Source organism: Patagioenas fasciata, chromosome 1 (assembly GCF_037038585.1).
Source record: "Patagioenas fasciata isolate bPatFas1 chromosome 1, bPatFas1.hap1, whole genome shotgun sequence".
In the NCBI taxonomy this organism is placed as follows: Eukaryota; Metazoa; Chordata; class Aves; order Columbiformes; family Columbidae; genus Patagioenas; species Patagioenas fasciata.
Window position 1 is genome coordinate 59,887,591 of NC_092520.1, and position 18,672 is coordinate 59,906,262.

An 18,672-nucleotide genomic window follows, 5' to 3' on the forward strand; every position below is an offset into this window, starting at 1 on the left:
CCCTCCTTCCCTCCTTCCCTCCCTCCTTCCTTCCCTCCTTCCCTCCCTCCTTCCCTCCTTCCCTCCTTCCTTCTTTCCTCCCTCCCTCCCTCTTTCCCTCCTTCCCTCCTTCCCTCCTTCCTCCCTCTCTTGCCTTCCTTATCTTCCTTCCCTTCCTTCCCTTTCTTTCTTATTTTGTTTGTTTGCTTCCTAGGAAAACCTAACTGCGGGTTTCTCTCAAGTGCACAAGAAAACTGACTTAGTCTCTTTTCTCTCTTTCACAATTACATAATGACCCCATGGGTTCTGTCTGGGGTGAACCATCTTAGCTGAAGACAATCTATTATAAACTTTTGTTAATTGCTTTTTAAGCTTTCAATAGACTGTCTTAAATTGCTCAGTCCCAAAAGAGAAGGCCAGAAGTTCGTAAAATCTTATGAAGTCTTCCGAAGTCTGCAGTGCTTTAAACCCACAGAAATTCTGGGAAGACCCTGAAGAGGTCCTTCACTTGTAGTCTTTAAATTCTTATAAGTATTTAGGTGTTCTCAAAGTGTGTTCAAAAACATCCCAAATGTTTCAGCTTCTCTTTGACTTATCTCCACCGTCTTTCTATAAAACAAGCGATGCCTTGCTTTTATTCCTTCCTGCCTCAAGCATAAGACCCCTTAGAAATATTTATGGCAGAAAAATTCAATTTCAACTAATATATGTCTAAAATGGCAAGAGAATGACAGTTTTGTAATGCAGTTCTTCTTTCATGCAGACATTTGTTCTTCTGTAGAGTTGAACCTGCTACTAGTCAACATGTATTTAATTCTTTGTTTTATAATGGAATACCTTCAAGACCACCCATTGTGGCAGAAGATGTTACAGGCTCTTGAAAAAGTTACATTTCTTCAAGCAGAAGAATCTGAACTCTACCCACTCAGAACAGCATTCTAAAACCTGAACTAAAAGGCATTGAAAGAAGCAGCAGCAGCCTATGTTGTAGATAATTTTTCAAAGGAAATATCAGTACTGTTTAACTGCACAGACATACATACGTTCTAAATGAAGTTGTTAAATAACTGTCCAACACAGCTATGAATCCAAGTGAGGACACTCATGCCACCCAAAGAAAGATGATAAACACTTCAGTATTTCTTATTTATTAACTTTGTGTAGTACTGCACTCGTTGTTCTGGGCTTTAACAGTCATTTACCAGATTCTTAATTCCAGCAAGCATCACCAGGAGATATCTGTTATAACTAATTCAACTGTGCTGTTCTACTGAGCTGGTTCCACAAGAATGAGAAAAATCTCTTATCTGCCTGCATCACTGAAAAAACTCCTACTAACCCTGTTTTGTAAACCAGCATTTCAGATGTGAGCATCTTCCAATGCATTGCACAGGAAGGCAAGGCACTAATACAGGTTCTGTGAATTCCCCTGGCAACTCCATTCTAAGGGTAAGTAGTCCAATCAGTAATGCTAAAATCTCTATGGCAGAGCCATCCATACACTGAAGAAACAAAATGTTAATTAAATGAAGCTTTATTTGAAGGTTAGACATATTTTTCTAGCCTGGTGAGGGGCAATAGAATAATACTTATTTCTATGCTTACTCTTGTACTTTCTACACTCTTTCTCTTAGTGGCCACCTGTTCAGAGTCACAGAGCATCTGCTGACTATCAGACAGGACAAGATGTCCACCTGGATACCCACCTTCAGTACTTTACATTTCCTCCCATGCTTTTCATCCATATTGCCGTTTTCTGCCTCTAAACCTCAAACTGAATCTGTTGTCCAGTCCTAGAGTTCTCATCTTTCCAGACACACATGATGCCTGACCCTGCCTCCAATTATGCATGACATTTCAAAAAATGTTTCAGATACCCAAATATTGATTTTGACAACTATTGCAAATACTCCAAGAAACATCTGTAAAAGGTTGCCAGATAAGCCACAGAACAATAACAATATTGTGACAATTGTGAGATAACAATAGTTCTTTAGAAATGCAGCTGGAGACCAGGTGAAATACATGAGTATGCCTACTTAATGCTCTGTGTGGGCGTTTTAGAATTTCTCTCCATACACTCTGTCATCATATAAACCAAATATCTCTAGATAGACTAATTTTTATTAGTGCTTTCACACAAACACTAGTTTAGTTGCAAAGCTACTGTTTTATGCGCTCTTAGAGGAGGAAAATTTAGTACCTCTCATCTGTCCCTTTGAAAAGTTTGTACATATCTATGCACATCATGTACACCTGCATATGGACTTGATTAAGGGAAACATTGCCTGTTTGAGCCACACAAACAAAAATTTGGCATGATGCAGTATAATCAAGGTCCAAGAGAAACTTTTGGGGTTTTTTTTGTGTGTATGTTGACATCAATAGCTCTACACCCATCAGCAAAGATGATTGTTCATCTTAAAGAAGCGTTACTTTTAGATAATGTTTCTTTTATGCTGTTTTTATTCATTTACTATCAGCCTTTTTTGAGTAATAGTTTTTATGGAAGTTAGCCCTGAGGTGAAGACTCACATTTAGATGAGAAAGTGGGTATGCCACTATGATCTGACTAGCTGAAATGTGTATTTTTTTTCCTCCCTTATTTTTCTTTTTTTCTTTTTCTTTTTTGGTAAACAGTTGAAATTGTGCTTTTTACTTGTGAAAGTGCTACTAATTTTTTAATAGTATGAATAGAGATCTTCCCAAGTGACAAAACCAAGCCCTATGTAGGCTGGTACAATTGTTGATTCTGTATTTTCAGACACAAAAAGAATCTGCTTTGTTAGGCTGTTGGTAAATCAGAGGTTTGTTTCTCTCTCAGTCTATTGTTCAGCATATACAATAGGCAGAATAGAATGAGTTAAATAAATGATGTTTTTATTTACTTGCCATTGTTGCTTGCAAAACATTTATAACAAGCTCTTTGGGACTCCTTGTAATGGAGGGGAAACAATTTGTTTTGGGAATTAATTTGTTGAATAGGAAATGTTTCTAGTTTGCTTTCCAAGCTATAATGACGTGACTGAATTCAGAAATGCCCTTGAAAATCTGCAATGTAGAATGGTATATACACAACATATTTATTCTGTACATTGCCAAGGAAGCTACTAACAACAAATAAATACATGCTGGTTTTACTAGTGTAATAACTGGTACTGTTTTAGATTTAATTTTCTCATTTTATATCACCTCTGATATACCATTTCCAGTAACTTGTCGAGGTCTCAAGTCACCACAGAATTTAAGCACGTGCTAGGTTTTCAGCACAATGAATACAACTCTTCCTGTTTAGGCTGATGATTCTCTGAGGTGCTACTCAGTGTTATGCTTTGCGTTTCCTATGCAACCATTGAATCTTCCTGATTTTTTTGAATTAGTCTATTAATTCTGTTTTCTGAGAGTTCAGGTCCTATCTCATAGAAAACTACTGATCAGTGAGAAAGAAAACTCAGTTGTTCACCTTTACTTCTCTCAGCCACTACATTATTAAGCCAAATTAATAGCTTGAAGTCAAGAAAATCAAATATCACTTTCTACTTTTGTAGGAGGCTGCTGTGTGCTTTAGCTCTCTGAACATCTAGCCTAGAGATATCTTGTTACATCCTAAGTAACAATGCTGAGTCAATTAATGAAATAGTTGTACCTAAATATATGATCAACATTAATGATCTGCATTTATTTTTAAGCAGTGGTATAAACATTTTCTATCTAATGAGTCTTTGAATTGTAAAAAGTCAGATGCATAGGTTCTTTAGCAAAAAAGAAAAAAAAAATACAAACAATCTTATCATCGATTCATATTCAGGAAGAACAGGAAAAACTGGCAAAATTTAACTCCTTTCTCCAAAATCTACGTTCGGGTCTTTAGTCACCTAAAATTGTGATAAAAAATCCATTAATCAAAGGTGAGTCTGTCAGTTTGCCAAAAAAAAAAAAAAAAGCCATTATGAATGAAACAATTTATTCAGAAGATTTAATGGTGTCTTAAGGTATGAAACATAGAAAAAAATAATAATGTCAACAAATATAAAAAGAAGTTTCACTTACACACGTTCAATTATCTGCAGCTTTGTTACCTTTGCCATCAACATTTCTATACATAAGGAAAACCGTACTGTAGTTTCTCTAGAAGAAAATGTGCAATACTTTAATTTCACCCAACTTAATTTCAAGATGTGAGAAAGAAAACGTTTTCTAGGCTATCATCCAATTGATAGTGCTACTTCTGTTGAACATAGGCATTGCTTCAGAGAGGTGTGGAGATATACAGCAGGTACTTGATCCTCTCACTAGAAGATTCTTGGATTCCCACTGACATTGCCATTTTCTTTCAAGATCATTGAAAGTTTCATTGGGCACAGTAGGCTCTGTGGGATACCTGTCACTCTTGTGCTGTAGTACATTTCAGATTTCAGATGTCTGTATCTTCTATATTGGTAGTTTTCCATATAGGAGGGAGTTTACTGAATGTGTCAGGCTACAGGTTGGCAACCCCCTAAGGTTCAATCCAAGGGAAAAGAACTTGGCCTTGAGGTTATGCCCTGATGTTTATATCAAAGTGATCCTGACACATAACAAGAGCAAAAGGCAAGAAATTCACCAAGAAATAGCTGCTTTGAAAGTGGCTTGTTTTGAATCCTGATGCCTTTGTTCTGCTCTGTTCAGCAAGCTGGCAACTTGACATATGGGGTGTTGCCTGATACAGTTTGTTCTTGGTAGTTGTACACAGAGGAAGACAGTAACTTTTCTTGGTTTTATTACATCTACATTTCTATTGACAGTTGCAGCCATATTGCAAGGACTGGTTATCCTACCAAGAACTTAATTCCAAAATGATCTCTCCAAAATTCTTATTGGTCTGGTCTTTCAAACATCATTACCCAGTTCATCCAAACAGTAAGAAAATAGAGACATAAACACAGTGTTTTTGCTGTTGTTTTTACACTTAATATTGTACTTATCTCTCCTATCTTCATCTTTCCAGTAATTAGTCATGGAATTAAAAGCAAAATAAACATTGCAGAGGCAAAAGGATGCTGGGGCAGGAATTAGCTGGGCTCATTTGGAGAGCTTTAAACTAGCCTCGAAGGGGGATGGGGTTGTAGTTGGGCTTGCCCCAGAGGGGCAGCATTCTAAAACAGATGAGGACCGGGTGGCCTCCTGTGCCCCTAGGGAGAAATTGGTGTGCTCTGCTCGCTCCCTGAAATGCCTGTACACCAATGCGCGCAGCATGGGGAATAAGCAGGAGGAGTTAGAATCCTATGTTCGGTCGGGAGATTATGATCTGGTGGCAATTACAGAAACGTGGTGGGACAGTTCACATGACTGGAATGTGGTCATGGATGGCTATGCCCTTTTCAGGAAAGACAGGCCAGCCAGGCGTGGTGGTGGAGTTGCTCTCTATGTGAGAGAGCAACTGCAATGTACTAAATTCTGCCCAGGAGCAGATGAGGAACGAGTTGAGAGTGTATGGGTCAGGATCAAGGGACAGGCTGGTAGGGGTGATACTGTTGTAGGTGTCTATTACAGGCCACCAGATCAGACTGAGGAAGTTGATGAGGCCTTCCATGCGCAGCTGAGAGTGGCCTCACAGTCACAGGCCCTGGTTGTTGTGGGTGATTTTAACTTCCCTGATGTTTGCTGGAAGGACCATTCAGCCAGCCAGCCACAGTCCAGGAGGTTCCTCCAGTGCATTGATGATAACTTCCTCATGCAGATGGTGGAGGAGCCGACCAGGAGAGGTGCACTGCTGGATCTCATCCTCACTAACAAAGAGGGTCTGGTTGAAGCAGGAAAGGTTGAGGGCTGCCTGGGTTGCAGTGACCACGAGATGGTGGAGTTCAGCATCTCGTGTGGCAGGAACAGAATAGCAAGTAGAATTGCAACCCTGGACTTTGGCAGGGCTAATTTCGGCCTTTTCAAGCAACTGCTGAGGGAAACCCCATGGGCAAGACTGCTTGAAGGAAAAGGGGCCCAAGAGAGCTGGATTGCATTCAGAGATTGCTTCTTCCATGCTCAGGATCAGAGCATCCCCACACGTAGGAAGTCGAGGAAGGGAGCCAGAAGGCCTGCGTGGTTGAATAGGGATCTCTTGGGTATGCTCAAGCAGAAGAGGCGAGTTTACAGGTCATGGAAGCAGGGACTGGCCACTTGGGAGGAATATAAGGCTGCTGTTAGAGGATGCAGGAAGGCAGCTAGGGTAGCCAAGGCTTCCTTAGAATTACAGCTGGCGAGAGGGGTCAAGGACAGCAAGAAGAACTTTTTCAAATACATAGCAGATAAAACTAATACCAGAGGCAATGTAGGCCCACTGATGAATGAGGTGGGTGCCCTGGTGGCAGAAGACACAGAGAAGGCAGAATTGCTGAATGCCGCCTTTGTCTCTGTCTACTCCACTGGAGGATGTCCTGGGGAACCCTGTACCCCTGAGACCCCGGATGAAGCCAGGTTAATGGAGGAGTTTGCTTTAGTCGATGAGGACTGGGTTAGGGAACAATTAAGTAGTCTGGACGTCCATAAATCCATGGGTCCAGATGGGATGCATCCGCGGGTGCTGAGGGAGCTGGCTGAAGTCATTGCTAGACCGCTATCCATCATTTTTGCCAAGTCTTGGGAAACGGGAGAGGTGCCCGAGGATTGGAGGAAAGCAAATGTCACTCCAGTCTTTAAAAAGGGCAAGAAGGAGGACCCGGGTAATTATAGACCGGTCAGCCTCACCTCTGTCCCTGGGAAAGTAATGGAACAGCTTATCCTTGGTGCCATCTCAAGGCACATCAGGGATAAGAGGGTCATTAGGGGCAGTCAGCATGGCTTTACCAAGGGTAAGTCATGCTTGACCAACCTCATAGCCTTTTATGAGAATGTAACAAGGTGGATGGATGATGGCAGAGCGGTGGATGTGGTCTACCTTGACTTCAGTAAAGCCTTTGACACAGTCCCTCACAGCATCCTCACAGCTAAATTGAGGAGGTGTGGTCTCGACAATAGAGTAGTGAGGTGGGTTGCAAACTGGCTTAAAGAGAGAAGCCAGAGAGTGGTGGTCAATGGTGCGAAGTCCAGTTGGAGGCCAGTATCTAGTGGAGTGCCTCAGGGGTCAGTACTGGGGCCAATATTATTCAATATATTCATTAATGATTTAGATGAGGGAATTGAGTGTACTATCAGCAAGTTTGCTGATGACACTAAGCTGGGAGGAGTGGCTGACACGCCAGAAGGCTGTGCCGCCATCCAGCGGGACCTGGACAGGCTGGAGAGTTGGGCGGGGGATAATCTGATGGAATTTAACAAGGGAAAGTGTAGAGTCCTGCATCTGGGCAGGAACAATCCCAAGTTCCAGTATAGGTTGGGGCATGACCTATTAGAGAGCAGTGTAGGGGAAAGGGACCTGGGGGTCCTGGTGGACAACAGGATGACCATGAGCCAGCACTGTGCCCTTGTGGCCAGGAAGGCTAATGGCATCCTTGGGTGTATTACAAGGGGGGTGGTCAGTAGATCGAGAGAGGTCCTCCTTCCCCTCTACTCCGCCCTGGTGAGACCCCATCTGGAATATTGTGTCCAGTTCTGGGGCCCTCAGTTCAAGAAGGACAGGGAACTGCTGGAGAGGGTCCAGCGTAGGGCAACAAAGATGATTAAGGGAGTGGAGCATCTCCCTTATGAAGAAAGGCTGAGGGAGCTGGGGCTCTTTAGTTTGGAGAAGAGGAGACTGAGGGGTGACCTTATTAATGTTTATAAATATATAAAGGGTGAGTGCCATGAGGATGGAATCAGGCTCTTCTCAGTGGCAAACAATGATAGGACAAGGGGCAATGGGATCAAGCTGGAACACAAGAGGTTCCACTTAAATTTGAGAAAGAACTTCTTCTCAGTGAGGGTAACAGAGCACTGGAACAGGCTACCCAGGGAGGTTGTGGAGTCTCCTTCCCTGGAGACATTCAAAGCCCGCCTGGACACATTCCTGTGCGACCTCACCTAGGCGTTCCTGCTCCAGCAGGGGGATTGGACTAGATGATCTTTTGAGGTCCCTTCCAATCCCAAACATACTGTGATACTGTGATACTGTGATATGCAATTCCTGCATGGAGAATATTTTGCAGCTTATAAATAGCATATATTAAATATATTAAAATATTAGGTTTAGTTTTTAGTTTTATGTTTCTTACATTATTACAAGAATGTCTCTTTTTTGCTATTGGAACTCTGTTTTGAGAAAATATTAACTTGACATCTTTCTAGGAAGCTGTTGTTTCTGAAAGTAGAGTGCTGATTCCTGGCAGTACAATACCAAATAGCATTCAGAGAGGTTTCAGATGAACAGTAACTACTGAATTCATTCTGGACACCATACAGAAGCAGCAACAGGAAAAATGTTGCTTCCTGAGACAGAAATAAATTGGCTTTGACCTATCTTAGTTCACCTCTGTAGACATGTGGACACTGTTTTTCGTCTATCACTCTTTCCAAGTCAGCACTTTCTTTACTGGAACTGGTGTATCTGAGCCAGTCTTGTGTTCTGTCCAAAAGGAATCCAAATAATTAACATTTCCTAATTATCAGAGTGATACAAGAGACAGTGTGTGAATATTACTAAATATGTATATGAATAAATACTTAAAGGTATACTTTTTATCTTTGTAGTCGTATACATCTACACAACTTAAGCAAACTGAACATACACAAGCCCGTTGGATCAGATAAGATGTCTCTGAGGATGTTGAAGAAGTTGGCTGATGTCATTGTGTGTCTACTCTGTGCATCTTTAACAGGTTTTAACAACTGGAGAAGCTTTTCAATGACTGAAAAAGCACAACATCATGTCCATCTTTAAGAGTAACAAGAAGAACTATTCAGAGAGGTACAGGCTTATCAGCCTAAATTAAATTCCTAAAAAAGTTATGGATAAAATCCACCTGGAAGGCCTGTCCAGGCACAGGAAAAACATGATTGTAGTCGAGAATGGAGATCAGGGAGTTATCAAATCATGTCTGACCAATTTGTTTGCCTTTTATGATGAGATTCCTGGTCCTCCTCTGAAGGTAGAGAAGTGGAAGTTGTACACTTTGACTTTAATTGGGTCCTTGATGTGATCTTACATAAAATCCTTACAGACAAATTAATGAGGTATGGACTAGATAAACAAAATTGAAGGTGAGAAAAAAATTGGCTGGTCTTCCTGATTTTGTGCTGTGATAGTACCAATTGCTAGTGGCATTTCTTGGAGGTCCATGCTGAGGCTAATATAGTTAAACACGTTAATGTCTTGTGCAGTGGCACTGAATGCACCAAGCCTTCCCAAGTAGTGAGGTACTGCTCTTCACTGCAATTTTGACAGAGTGGAAAATGGCTTGAAATGACCTCATAAAGTTCAACAAAGGCAAATGCAGTTTTCTGATTCGGACAGGTGCAACAATAATGTATTTGGGTGTTATGTGGGGAAAAAAAAAAAAAGGCACCTCTTAAGAAAAGGACTAGAGTGATCTGGTGGATAATGAGTTGAACAAGACTCAGCAGCATGTGTTGGAAGAAAAAGCAACCAATTACGTAGTGTGCTACCAGGAGTGCAACCAACACTGGAAGGAAGTGGTGACTCCCACCCACTCAAGCACTTGCAGGACTGGACTGGGAGCACCGTGTCCAGTTTTTTGTACCCCAGTGCAAGAATGACATTGACATGCTGGAGCAAGTGCATTAAAGGCCACATTGTCATGGGATTAAGATACTTTTTACATGAAGACAGAATAAGGAAACTTGATTTGTTCAAGCTTAAGGACAGCAGACTAAAAGAGATTTTACTAAGGTATAGAACTACCTTGCGTAGATGTATATATGATACAAAAAACGCGGAGGCAGAATATTCTCAGAAGTGTCCAGTGCTAGGATAACTAGTAACTGACATGAATTGCAAGAAGGAAAATTTTGATTACATAGTGAGACTTCCCACCCTGCCCTGATGTCAAAGACTGAATCAATTTCGAGTTTCTTTTGTGGGGTGGAGGAGGGAGAGAAAGAAAGAAGAAGGAAGTGTTTGGAGTGGGGCCAAAAGATCCCAGTGCCAACACCGAAAAAAATCAGCTGCTTATGGATATGAGGAAATACAGTCAAGATGTTTCACTAAGAACATACTTATTTGTTCAGTTTATTAGTTGAGCAAGAACAGAGCTTAGATGTCTGCCTCATTGCTACCTTTCTTCTGATGAAGGCAGATGAAAAAATTGCTAAAATTAAGAGCCGTGACTATGAGTATGTAAAAGTATTTGATATTTTCTTTTGAAATGAAGACAGATTATAAAACACTTTCCATTTGTATTTTAAAGTTATTCAATGAACATATCTGTAACTGCATATTAAGGTTCAATGAATCTCAGCTTATTAATAGGAACAGTCCCTAACATGAATACAAATCTCTCTGTGTTTTAACATATTGACTTGTTTATATATTTTAGAATTGATTTTTTTTTTCAGACAATAGATTATTTAGGTCAGAATTTACAATTTGAATATGTATGTAGAAGTGTAAATATTAGTGTTGGAATGATTTTCTTTTCCTGTATGACATGCCTTCACAATAGTCTTTGTTTCTCAGAAGATGGGCAGTATGGGTTTAAAGTCAGCATTCTTGAGCTAAGGTAATCCCTTCAGCTGGCAGAATAGGGGCCTTTAAGTTTCAAATAACTCATCAAAAGTACAAAAGAAAAAATTCTGCCTAAACTTCAGACTGGAAAGTACTTTCATGGACTCACAATAAAGAGTTCTTTCTCCAGACACTAATCATGACACTAGTCTTTAAATGAGGTTCTAATCAGTTTCCTGACTACGATCAATGGCATAGCTTAGATCACACCAAACTGATGGTGGACAATGCCTACTCCTGAATCCATCTCAGGGTTTGGCACAACTCAGCCATGTTAACTTATCAGCGACATAGTATATAATAGTCCTGAATATTCCAATCATACTGTTTCAACAGAATACAATTCCCTTCATATACATTTTCTTGGGATTATCATGAGAACTGTTATTATTTAAGCACTGTCCCTCACTGCCAACCTCCATTGTATAAATTATCTGGATTTCATTCACGTAGAGAACAGAACAGATTAGATGGCTCTAGCACTAAAAATTCAACTCAGTGAAATTTCAAAGATAATGCTGAATGAAACTGAAGGGAATAATTGATTTTGTGATCCAAATTAAGGGCTGTGTTTAAGGGTTTGGTATGGATTTTCCCACATGACAACAGAAAAGCTAAAAGTAAAATTATCTGCTTCTGTTTTCTTTATGCCATTCTCAGTTTAGTACTGTGATGGCATTCTGGGTGATTTACATTTTGCCCAGTATAAACCAAAGTCCAATTTAATTTTCCACTGGACTCAGGAGTTTTTGAGACATGATTTATCTTCTGGGATTCCCTTTGGTCAACATAGTGATACCTCTTTGTTCTGGGTATAATCAAACCACCCATTTAAAGCAATGGCATATTTGACAATACCTTAATTGTCAAGCTTTTGGTCTTCTACAGGGTATCAAAACGTTCCAAAAGACTTGTAAATTTTTGCATATATATTTGACTCATACTTAGTTACAATGATTGTAAATATAAAATCACATGCTACCTGAGTTATTGAAAAAGTAACTGAGGGAAGAAAACAGAAAAAGTTAGCAGACAGAAAAAAAGTCTTTACCCATTCATACTGTACACACAAACTCTTCAGTGTCGTCTTTTCATTTTTATTAACAATGTATCTTTATGAACAAAATATTAGACATCTCATGTAAAATAATTTCCTTCTTACACTTGTGCTGGTGCACCACTTGTACTTCTCCCTTTCTCTTCCTGAGATAGTACAGTCTCATTCCTTATTTTCTACCTGGTTTTGATTTGGGTTTAGCTTCTAAAGTTGATATCTAGTTTGATCTAGCTATATATTCTTAAGTAACTAAATATAAATCTGAAATAATTCCCTGCTAGATAATGTCACAAACCTGAATATTATTCACTAGATGGATAATTGCTGTTTTGTATTGCTAAGAGGGACTACCAGAACTATGCTGGGATGAATGGTGAATCTCATTTTCTTTTCTTTTTCCCAGATTGTTAGCTCTGAAAAAGTCCAATGCAGTAATGCATGCATGGTGTCTAGCTTTCAGGTCCTCTTTTGACATGTTCTGCTTCTATTATGACTGCAAATTAAGTCCATGACTTTGTTGATTTTCTAGTAGTGTAAAACCACCAATTTATGATATAGTTACAAAACGGTAACTTTTTTCTACTGTCAACATGATTTTTTTGTGCTTGTCCATTTTTATTCCATTCTTCCCTTCCCTAAAAGCATAAGAACTGCTGTACTGGTTCACAAGAGAGGTTCATTTCACTCAGTCAATACTTTCTTCATGGCAATTTGAAGAAATTAAAGGAAAACAAGACAAATACAAAATTATGGATCATAGAGTTAATGATTGATGTAATCACAATTTTTTTTGACTGATACACTCTTCCAGCTAAAACAACCAATGTTTTAAATACTTATTGAAATAGAGATTGTACATAACCCATTTTTTAAATAGATAACAATTACTTCTTTTCTCTGAATTTGCCTAGTCCTTTCAAAAATGTATTTACAATTTTATTGTCTGGAACATTTGACACTCATGAGCTCCACACTGTAATTATATATCATACACAAGTTAACCAATTTTGTTTGATCTAAATTTCTTACTTGATAATTTCAGCCTTCTATTTTTGTTATTGCTTTCATTATGACAGACACATGACAATTTTGTATTCAGTTTCCACACTGTTTTTACAGAGAACTCTCATCCCTCTCACTATCAGTCTCTTTTCCTGAGATTAGCAAACTAAATCTGCGTCCTTTTCCATGTTATCGTTCACCGTTTTTGCTTATCCACTCCATACCAAAGTATTTATTAACACTCAATTTCCTCTTCTGTATTAATTATTATGAAATGTTCCTTCCCTTCAGCAGCCAAATTTAAAATTGATTTTCATGAATTCGTATGAAGGTGTACTTCATGTGCAAACTTTATTCCTCAACATTTTCTTCTATCTGCTATGAATATACTAATCATGAGTCTAGTGGGGTTCCAGTGCTGGTAAACTACACTGCAAATTAGTCTACTTATTTTCTATTTCCTTTCCTTTCCTTTCCTTTCCTTTCCTTTCCTTTCCTTTCCTTTCCTTTCCTTTCCTTTCCTTTCCTTTCCTTTCCTTCCCTTCCCTTCCCTTCCCTTCCCTTCCCTTCCCTTCCCTTCCCTTCCCTTCCCTTCCCTTCCCTTCCCTTCCCTTCCCTTCCTTCCCCTTCCCTCCCCTTCCCTCCCCTTCCCTTCCCTTTCCTTCCCTTTTCCCTTTTCCCTTTCCTGCATTATTTTTTTTCAAGACACACGAAGATCAGTTTTCTTAGCTCATGTACTGGTTTTGACTGGGACACAGTTAATTTGCTTCATAGAAGTGCTTACACCATGTCAAGTGTTTCTCACACTGCCCTGCCAGTGAGTAGGGTGTACACCTGGCCCCAGTTGACCAAAGGGATATTCCCATACCATATGATGTCATGCTCAACAATAAAAGGTATATAGGGAATAAAGAGGAAGAGAGGGATGTTTAGAGTTGTGTCATTTGTCTTCCCAAGTAATCATTATACATAATGGAGCCCAGCTTTCCTGAAGACAGCTGAGCACCTGTCTGCTGACAGGAAGCAGTGAATGAATTCCTTATTTGACTTTGCTTGTGTGCTTAGCTTGTGCTTTACCTATTGAACTGTCTTTATCTCAAACCATGAGTTTTCTCACTTTCATGTTTCCAGTTCTCTTCCCCATACCACTGTGGGTGGGAGTGACTGAGCAGTTGCATGGGGCTGAGTTGTTGGCTGGGTTTGAACCACAACAGCTCATTAGAATTTTATCTGTTTAGGAGTAATTGATATGAGATCTTCCTGAAAGATTTTTGAAAGCACCTTTATCCAAAAGCTCATTGATTCTTTAAAGAATAATGAACTTCTGAGGCATGCACAAAAATGGTTTGTGTTCTTCTTGGTCCTTATATTAGATTTTGGGGATCCATATATGACCCATATATGAGATTCATATAAATTCAGAGATTAATATTTAGGAATCAAAGATTCATAACTGAGTCTTTGATGATTCCATTAACATGATCCGTAACACATTCTGAGATTTCATAACTGAATTTCTTAAGAGTGTCTTTAGAACTCATTAAATACTAGCTATGTTGAGTTGGGCAGCAGGTTCCCAGGTTCATAAAGCGTTTTAAATTATGGCATTTCTGTTTTGCATTATTCATTAACGTCACAATAAGTTTGAAGTACCTTCTTATCTAACAGTCATCCATGAATAATACCCTCAAACACCTTGTTATAAGCTGTAGTAATACCTAAAATACCTGCAAAAACCTGTTTTGCTCTGACAGGAAAAATAACTGGTTTTTTTGAATGAATAGCTGTATTTTTTTCCAGACAAAAGAGAAAACCATAGAGATCGTACAAGAATTCTTCCTTTTATGCTGTTGAAATCCCTTTTATCTATTCATACTTTGCCTGTAGTTTATTAAATATAATAAACTGTGATTAAATCTATATGACAGATAATTGTTGCTAATATTTCAAATATCAAGGAACAAATTCTCTAGTGATGGAGTCATGCCACTGCAACCTGGCCCCATCAGTACAGGCTCATTTCCATTTGTGACAGATCAAAGTCTTCGGAAGCATGGAAACTTCAAAGACCATAATATTGAGATGCACAGCATTATGGATGCATAGATTCAGGAAAAGACTGTTTTATCAAAGCTGGGGGTGTAATTAATGCAAATCCCTAGACTTTTAAGCAGGTAAATAAGCATGAAAGCCTCACCCATTTCTGCAAAACTGAATATATTGTTTTGTTTTTTGTTCAAGAAGCTGACGAGGAAGTCTAAACATATGGCCTTGTAAGGAATAAGACACAAATACACTTTCTAGACTGTGAACTAGATTGTAGGTGCTACATAAATATGGCAAATATTAATTAAAGTGAAGCTGGAGGGAAGACTGAAGCTAAAGAATGGTTTTGAGAGAATGAAACATGGTGTCACATATGTCCAATCAATAAGTAGAAAGCAAGAGACTTGAGACATTAATAATACACATCTGAAGTCAAAACTGTGACTCCTTTCATTACTTAATCAAGTGGTAAAACAATAAATAATTGAACAGAAAATGGTTTTGTCTATTTTTTAATATTATCCTTATCATTTTGCCTATAAGCATAAGAAAATAAAAACACAAACATTTTCAGAGGAAAAAATTTCCAAAAGGAAATTCACTTTGAAACAAGCTAATATTTTTTGTGACATATATGGAAAAGGAGTATAGCACCCCTGTGGTTATTAACAGTTCCACATTTTGCCTCCAGTCATTTGCCCAGAATTTTCTAGTAAGCTGCAAGAAGGTGAATATTTGTTCTTAAATTTTGGTTTTGGTGTTTTTTTTAATGCTTATTTTCACCTCTACTTTTAATACAGTTACCAGAGGGCAAGAGTCAGGATACAAGACTTACAGCTTCTGACAGCCCTTCTTAGAAGACACATGTTGTTTCAGCATTCCTCTGAAGGAAGGGTACCAAAAAATGATAATTTAAATAAAACTGAGTATATTCCAGAAAAAAAAAAAAAGAAAAAAGAAAAAAAAAAAGAAAAAAACAAAAAAAAAAAAAAGAAAGAAAAAAACATATTTTGAAAGAAAAGATAACTCAAACACTAACATTCAGCTTTGTGTCTAAGAAGTTTAAATGTCTTTTTTAGTTGAAGTCTCTGCCAAAATACATCACTGGATTCATCAAAATGTTTCAGCCCTGACAGATATTGGCTAAAAACTCAAAAATAAAAAAAACCCTTCTGTTTCCTTAGTGCACATCTAGGGATTGTAAAAGGATTATTTTAAGTATTTTGCTTTGCACTGATCAGGAAAATAGCCTTTTTTTTTTTTTCTTTTTTTTACTAATTCTATCATTGCATCATTGAATAGATTGTGAGGGTGTTTATCTTATGTAACAGATGGGTTGCTATCTTACAGTCCAGATTATTTCTTGTAAAGCTTCGTTTTATAATTTTATTTTTATCTCCTTTTCTTTCCCATACTAATGAGGTTTTCAGTGTCTCCCTGTGAAAGATCTGCATCCATATAACAGGAATTACACAAAATTATGCCAAAGTTCCATGAGAGATCCCGATTGTCACAAACAGGTTTCTATAGTGATACTTTTCACACATCTTTTCATAAGCTTTGCACTACTCTTTATCATGTTAATCTCCTAAAACGTATTTAAATGTATTTCCATAATAGCTATGTTCAGAGTTTGGCCAAAGTCCATATTTTTTTTGTTTGTTTGTTGGAGCGTTTCTTCTCTGAAACCCATGTATTTCACAGTTTGGTTTTGTTTGCTCCGTTGTTAATATATGATCCTCTTTAAATAAAGCTTTATGCATAGGTTTCCATTAGAAGCTTTTCTAATTGATTTGCCATCTTTTCCTGATTTACATTTTGAGTAGCTAATAGCATTTCGCCAATTTAACTAATTTCACACAATAAACATTTCCATCGTAAATAATTTAGCTGTTTAAAACATTAACTAGAAGTTTGTTATACGTATATACTTAATAGAAATTAATACATTTTTACTTGTTTTCTCTGTTTGCAGGTGTTTTACATATGTAGCAATGATATTTCTGAAACATATAGTGATAGTTATAATTATTGAGCAAAATCTCAATAAACTTTTTTCCTATCATCAGGAGACAGATCTGTTTCAAGTCCTCAAAGTCATGGATCTGCTCACATATCAGAAATCAAGAGTCATAAATCAGGAGTCATGAATAAAGATTAAGTGGCCATAAGTCATGTGATCAGAACTAGACTGCACAGAAAGCATTAAGGAAACACTTCCATTTGTCTATCATGTCTATAAATTATAGATTTTAGAAGTATCCTCTCACCAGCTGGTGGCATCCTTATTTAAATTAAAGCTGTTGCTGAAATGTAAATTTTTGTGGTACAGCAATAGGGAGTGAGAGGAGTCAAGCGTCTAGGCAGAGGTCAAGGTGTGCTTCTGCCATAGTCACAGCTCCCACAGTTCCCTACACACTCATGTAACTACTCAGTAACAATGTCACCAATGTATTGTAAACCCTGAATCCTAAGCAAAGCATACTGAGATTCAGCTTAATGGCAACTCCTTCACCCTCACTGTAAGGTTTCTAAATAAAAGATTTTGTTAGACTGACTTCTTGTGAGGGAAAATGGCACTCTTATTCTTCTAGTTTTCATTGTAGAGGAATCCCCTGGTAAGATGTGTTTCTGCATATATAGAATTGCATCATTTTTGAAGACGGTGTCATGATCATAGTGTGGCTTCAGAATGCAGATACACCTTCCAGTGTTCTCTTGGACTCCATGCCAATGCTGACAAATAATATGACTTTTGGGCAGGAAACAGGAAGGACAACACAGTAGCCCATGGCTTTCCCTGGTAGGTTCAGTATCCATTCTTGACCCCAGATACAAATTTTTCAGGGTCAAAATGTACTAATACTGTCCTATCTGCCTATTAAATGAAAAATATCAGTTCATGATGTCAAAGAAAAATGGTTTAGGACTCTGATACTAGGAAAACTGTTGAAAAATATTACCTGCTCAGGTTTCAGTTCAGTGGCAATGACTATCACTTCATGTCATAACCAGGATTCATCTTCTTTGCTTTAGACCTTTTAAAAGTGGGCATTGACACTAAGACAGTTGGGTAAAATCCAGAGACACTTGAAAGGGATAGTTGCAGAAAGTGATTCACCTGACTGTAAAATACAGAGTGTGAATGGTATTTTGGAGGTGTCTTTCTCTTTTACTTCTTCGATTATTAGATAATGACCTACATGTTTAATTCTAGCCATTTACTAGGTGAGATTCATATGCTCACCTTCATATGTTATATGCACTTCATCACTCTACGCACTCATTCTTATATTAGGTATTTCTCAGGGGGAGAAGAATATTATCCTCTTACGACTTACATGAAATTCAAACAAAAAACTACATTTACAAATTTGCTGTAGTGAATTAATCAAAGGTTGATTTCTTAAATCCTTGTTCAGCAGTCTGTTTATCATAGTGTTCTTCACCTGATCACATATAGGTATTATAAGCTATTCAGATACAGCATTTTTTTCTTATATTTAATTGATCACTACTTTCTGTGACTTTTCTGTCTATTAAAACTTCCAGATACTTTCAAATTGTGCTGTGATTCATAAATATTTTTGGAAATTATTGCTTTTTTTTTTTTTCTATCTTCAGCAATCAGTTTTATGTTATGTATTCCTTTTAATAAGCTGATTCATGCCAGGTGCCACTTTTTCTCATCTTCTTTTAAGAAACCAGATGACAAAGAATGTTAATGATGAAAAACTGCACCTTTGGGAGGTCAAAGAATTCATTTTCTGACACAGACTCATTAGATGATGTGGCACACACCATGGGTGGCATTGATTACCATAGCCTCTGTACTCTTAAAGGTTAATGATCAGGATAATTAGCTGACCTATTGGAACCAGATAACATTCAATTGAGATGTGACAGGTGACTGTAGTTATTAAAACAGACCAGAAACAGACTCTCTGACATTGCCACT